The sequence below is a fragment of the Echinops telfairi genome, unplaced genomic scaffold (assembly GCF_000313985.2).
Source record: "Echinops telfairi isolate 266 unplaced genomic scaffold, ASM31398v2 ScPeMD7_10;HRSCAF=50, whole genome shotgun sequence".
In the NCBI taxonomy this organism is placed as follows: Eukaryota; Metazoa; Chordata; class Mammalia; order Afrosoricida; family Tenrecidae; genus Echinops; species Echinops telfairi.
Genome location: NW_022103907.1, coordinates 3,042,551 through 3,048,384, shown reverse-complemented (window position 1 = coordinate 3,048,384; position 5,834 = coordinate 3,042,551). Strand labels below are relative to the sequence as shown.

General features: G+C 46.0%; 1 pseudogene; it reads right to left on the bottom strand.

Moving 5' to 3' along the window:
• Positions 1 to 4,687: 4,687 nt before the first annotated feature.
• LOC115868438 lies at positions 4,688 to 5,144 on the bottom strand (annotated as a pseudogene).
• Positions 5,145 to 5,834: the final 690 nt, after the last annotated feature.

Below are 5,834 nucleotides of genomic sequence, written 5' to 3'. Positions count from 1 at the left end.
TGGTGTGTTTCTTCCATGTGGGCTTTGTTGCATCTCAGCTAGATAGTGCCACCATTTTTAGTGAACTATCTCACCACTGTTTTCTGATAAGTGTGATGTGAATGAGCCCAGGAAAGTGTTGGGCTGATCAGTTGACTGTTCAAACCCATTCATTGCTCTGGGGGAGAAAGATGAGGCTATCTGCTCCCGTAAAGATTTGCAGTGTCGGAAACTCTGTATAGGGTCACGATGAGTCAAAATTGACTTAATAACGGGGTGTGATATGATGAAGAGAGAGCGTCTTTGATTCTTTCATGTCTGCTTATAGTGCCAGTCTTCTCTAAACTCAAACCAAAAGCCCACTTCCGTCGTCGAGTCAGCGATTCTACAGAATAAAGAAAGTCTCCTCTATCCCCTGCAGAGAAACTGCTGACCTTGTGGTTAGCAGACTAACTTGTAAGTCATTGGTCTCTTACTCTAAACTAAGGAGCTATAACGTGTGTGTGTGTGTGTGTGTGTGTGTGTGTGGTCCTTAATAGCTTCCCATCCATTCATTTTCAATCTCATTCCCTTACCCCAGCCTGTAGAATTATTTATTGTTGTTCATTGCTGTTGACTTGGCTGTGACTCATGGCCAACATTGCCTGCTCCTTCACCAGCTTCATGACAGGGCTTACTTCTTAGTCCATTGGGGTAGCCATTGTACCGATTCATCTCATTGAGAGTTTACTTATTTTTGTTGGTCCTCTACCACACGTAATCTTTTCTAGTGCTTCTTCATTCCTGATGACAGCTCAAAAGAGAGTAAGCCAACATTTCACCATCTTCATTAGGAGCAATGCGGGGTTGTGTTTCTTCAGAGACTAATTTGGTCATTCTTTTGGCAGTCCACAATATATACCATATTCTTCTCCAATCCCCAGGTTTTAAAGAATTAATTCCTCTTTGGACTTCCTTTTTCATTGTCTACATTTTGCATGTACAGGAGGCAAGGAAAAGGACCATAACTTGGGTCAGGCGTACCTTAGTCATCAAAGTGAGATATTTGCTTTTTAAAACTTTTAAGAAGGTCTTTTGCAGCTGATTTGCCCAATGCAATGGGTTGATTGATTTCACAGCTGCTACTTCTGTGGACATTGATTGGTTGATCCAAGTAGAATGAAATCATTGACAACTTCAATTTCTTTTTCATTCATCATGATGTTGTTTATCAGCTTAGTTGTAAAGATTTTCGTTTTCTTCAAGTTCAAGTGTAATCCATATCGAAGGCTGAAGTCTTTATCTTTATCGGCAAGTGATTCAAATTTCTTCATTTTCTGCAAATGAGCATGAAGAGAAGGAAGTTACAATTCTGTATAATCCCCAAAACCAAACCCAGGGTTGTTGAGTTGACTGCATCTCGTAGTGAGAGCACCTCTCAGTACAGAGCGTTTAAGTGGTTCTGAGGTGCAAATGTGCTTCCTTCTTGATAGCTCCCCCTCTTCATCCTTAGTTTTCAGCTCTCTCTGTGCTCCTAGGATATCGATCACTTCCATCTGCCAGAGTCTGTGTATCTTTAGTCTATTTTCATTTCCTTTTTCGTTCTCTTTCTCCTTAAGGTCTCACATTGAAATGTGTAGAAGAGGAATCAGAGAGAAATACGAAGATTTAATTAGTCACATTTAACCAGAATGCTCACATAAAGTTACAAAAAACAATATAACTAGGTAGTGGTTGTTATGCTTGATTTCTATAAGTGGGGGTTATGTGTTGGTCTGCTAACTTCAAGGTCAGCAGTTCGAAACTACTGGTTGCTCTGTGGGAGTAAGATGAGGCTTTCTACTTCTGTAAAGAGTTGCAGTCTTGCACTTATTATCATTTTCCTATGTAATTCCTTCAACAAATCAAATCATTGCCATAAAGTTGATTCCAACTCATGAGCCTTATATAGGGTTTGCAAGACTAGATTTTTATCTTATCTTTCTCCTAAAGAGTAGCTGGTCGCTTGATCTGCTGACCTTACCATTGGCAGCCTCACACTAACCCCACCATCAAGCTATGCATTAAATGTTTCATTGTATGCCCCCCCCCAAAAAAAGATTACAGCCTCAGAAACCCATGGGAGCAGTTTCACTCTGTCCTATGAGGTCTCTATGAGTCAGCATCAATTCAGCTGCAGATAGTTTTTGTTGTTGTTGTTTGTTTGTTTTGGCACCTACTGCCCAACTCCCTGGTAGCATAATGGTTACACATTGAACTGGCAGCCCAAAGGTCAACAGTTGGAAGCTACCAGCTGCTCAGAGAAAGAGGAGGCTTTCTATTCCTGTAAAGAGTTACCTCCTTGGAACTCCGCAGGGTCACTTCCACCCTGCGTTATAGGTGCGAGGAGTCAGAATCCACTCGATGTCGGCAAGTACGTTTTCTGTTTGTTTTGTTTTGGTCCAACTCCCTGCCTGCTTCACACGTTCTGTTAACTTCTCTACCTCCCAGGCTTTTGAGCTCTCTGGAGCTTCATCTAGCCATGGAAGCCTGTGTTTTACACTGCTTCCCAGGGGGTTCCTGCACTGTTAAGGATCCAGGGTGGACTGGCAGAATGGAGAGTGAGATTCAGATTCCCACATCATTCCTGAGCTTGTCTTTGGGGCCTTGAAACAAAACTCCCCAAACAGACCATCTTGAATATTGACATTAATTAAAGCATAGTCTAATCGACTAGATAATTCCCAGGAAGCTTAAGTTTAAGGAAGGAAAGAATAAAGAAAACAGGAATAGCTATAGAAATCTACATAGAAGATTTTCTTCCTGCTTGCCTTAGGATCATCCTAACTCCAAGGCACCGAACCAAATGGTGTCTTTGTTCTCTTGTTTACCACGGGCATGGCTCTCCTCCTGTCCCTTATTCACCCCATTCTCCTAGCTAAGCTTTGTGCTGTACTATTTCCTGTGATGCTGTAAAGTGCCATAGTCAAAAATGGGTATGCCTGCCATCCGTCATCGCCAGCTCTGCGACATTGGGCAAGTCAATTTTCTTCCCAGTGCCTCAGTTTGCTGTGTTTAAACTGGGGTCAGCAATCATGCCAACCTCCTATGGTTTTTGTGAGCATGAAATCAATATGTATACGTGCTTGGGGCTGGGTCTGCCAAAGAGTACTAGCTCTTATACGACATGCCCTTATCTGCAAATGAGCTGAAAGATGCCATTTCTACACTCTAGAAGTTTGTCTGGCACGGTAGACTAGCAAATGAGAATATAGAACGCCAGTGGGGCGTGGTGGCTGGTGGTTGTGGGTGAGGAGTCAGGAGGGGGCACCTGAAAAAGGATCTTAGCTCACGTAGTGATCCTGAGTTGATCCTTCCAGGGAGAACATGATCATGAACATGATCATTTCCTAATTAACGTGAGCACCATGATGGCAGGAACTTAGACACAGTGTGACACACACACACACACACACATACAGTGGGACACACATACACACACATAACACACACACACACACACACACACAATAGAGTCGTAGAAATAGTTGTTGAATGAATGCATATGTGAGTTGGGCCAGGTGTACCGGGTCTTACTGACTGGGAAGCACAGGGTTCAGGGGGTTTCGAGAGTGTGTGGCACGTAGTAGAGGAAGGGCAGGGAGCAGTTTGGCCGGGGCTTAGGGTCTCTTTGTTAGGGAGTGGGGGTGGGGGGAGAGGAGGCAGATTCGGGACCAGCCGAACTTCAGAAGATGTGTTTCACAGGCTACAAAACTGAGTAATTCGTTTCAGCGGAAGAGGGCCTCAGGCGTATCGTTTCTTAGGCTCGATGCCTACTGTAACAAAAACCTTAAGCAATATCCATCAAGCTTACATTTACATAGTGCTTTTCACTCTACAGAGCAGTGGAGCATGCGCACACATTCCATGTTTTCTTGTTCGAGAGCCACGACATCCTATGTGGTTGGTGATCGGGTTAGGTAGCCAGAACAGGGACCAGGGTGTCTATGGGGCATGCTCAAATTCGGGCTCTGAGTCAGGAAGAGGCAGTACACCTAGGTGGGGCGTACACCTGGGTGAGCCCCAATCTAGCCAGGTGGGCTTCATTCAGCCAATGGGGTCAACCTGCGCCGTCGACCACGCCTCCCAGCAGAAGGCCCTAAAAAGCCTGAAGGGAGACACCCTCTTTGCCAGCTGCTCCTCGGCCCGGCTGCGGCTTCTCTGGCCTCGGGTGGCCACCTGTGGGTGTGCAGTGCCCGAGGGGGCCTGTGTAAAACCTGAAACTGCTTCTGCCCTTTCTGAAAACCCACTTGGTTTCGGCGTGAATTCTTTCTCGTGGGAAGCCAAGGACGAGGTACTTCCCACCGGAGGAACCTAACTGTAGCTCTAATTTGGACACAGGCTCAGAGAGGTTACGTCGTATACCCACCAAGGTTACAGCGAATAGCAGCAAGTCTGGGATTCCAACCGGGCATCTGGACTTTGGGCCGGTCATCTTTCTTTTTCCTTTTCATTCTGCTCGGCATTTATTGCGATCACCACCGCAATCCCAGTGTGAATAAATAAATATTTTTTAAATCTTTTCATACCTCATGTTCCTTTGGAAAAAAAAAAAAGGTGCTCCATGTCTTCTCAGAGCCTACTTAGCCACAGACATCCCACCTATTCTTTTAAAAACAGACTATAGCTTGGTCTTCCAAAAGCCTTCTTGAACCATAGTTCATTCTGCTAAATGCAGGCGCCGCAGTCCTTACTGGTATTGTCCATCGTCTCCAAAAGGTGAGCATGGTCACCGGGTGGAGGGCGCCTGGGAGGGATCATCAGCAAACTGAGGACCATAGGGAAGCTGCACACAAGCAAAGATTGTCAACAAGATACCAGCTCATTTGATTCAAGCTAGAGAATGCCACCCATTGCCACTGACCCAACCATGGCCGCTGGTCCAGTTCTTGCCGCCAGGATGGCTCTTGTGAAGACACCGCTTGTGCTGGAGTTCCAGGATCTTCTTTGCCTTGGACTGGAACTATGCCAATCATGGGAAACAGACCTCCCCAAACTGCATAGCTGCCTCTACAACTGAGGCGCCCGGGTTTTAATCGCTGTCAAATGCCTTGCAAGACACCACCACCCATGGTACCCGCTGTGAGGGCCCCACCACAGTCCTCTACCATGCTCTAAGGGCAAGGTGCTTGCACAGACTCCTCCATCTTGGCTCTGGCTGGTGAGCCCAGCCATTCTTTTACATCACAGTGGCCTCATCAGCTTCCATTTCTCTGCAGAGCATAGTCCTTCAAGGGGTTAGTGGGGTTGCAGAAATGTCCATGGAGAGTCCATTGAATAGCTAGTAAGCATTTATGTAACTATGGCCCAGGTGAAGAAATCAAACCAGGGTCATGATCCAGAAGGCATCCAGATACCTCACTCTGGTCTCAATCCTCTTCTGCCCTCCAGAGAAAATCACGACCTTGGCTTTTATGAAGATAATGGCTTGTTTGTTTGTGTTTGCTTATGTTGTTTCATTCTGGTTGTTGCACTCGGATTGCCCAGACTCGTTGGGTAGTTGTCTAGAGACCGTAAGCTCCCTGAGGGACCATGCCTGTCCCCAGAAGGGACTTGTTCTGGTGACTCTGTATTACTGTCACATAGCTATCACAGAGAGCTGACTTCAAGAACCAAGATGTCTTTTCTCACCGCTGAGGAAGCCAGAAGTTCAAATTCAGCATGTGTTTGTGGGGGAGGTTCCCCCTTCCTATTTAAGTTTCTAGCAGCTGCTAGCAACCTCTGGTATTCCTGGGCTCACTGGTGCGCTCTTTGTAGACGGTCCTCCACCCTGCAGTATGTGGCTCTGCCTACTCTGCTGCCTGGATCACTCAGAGGTACTTTGGTTTAGGGGTCAC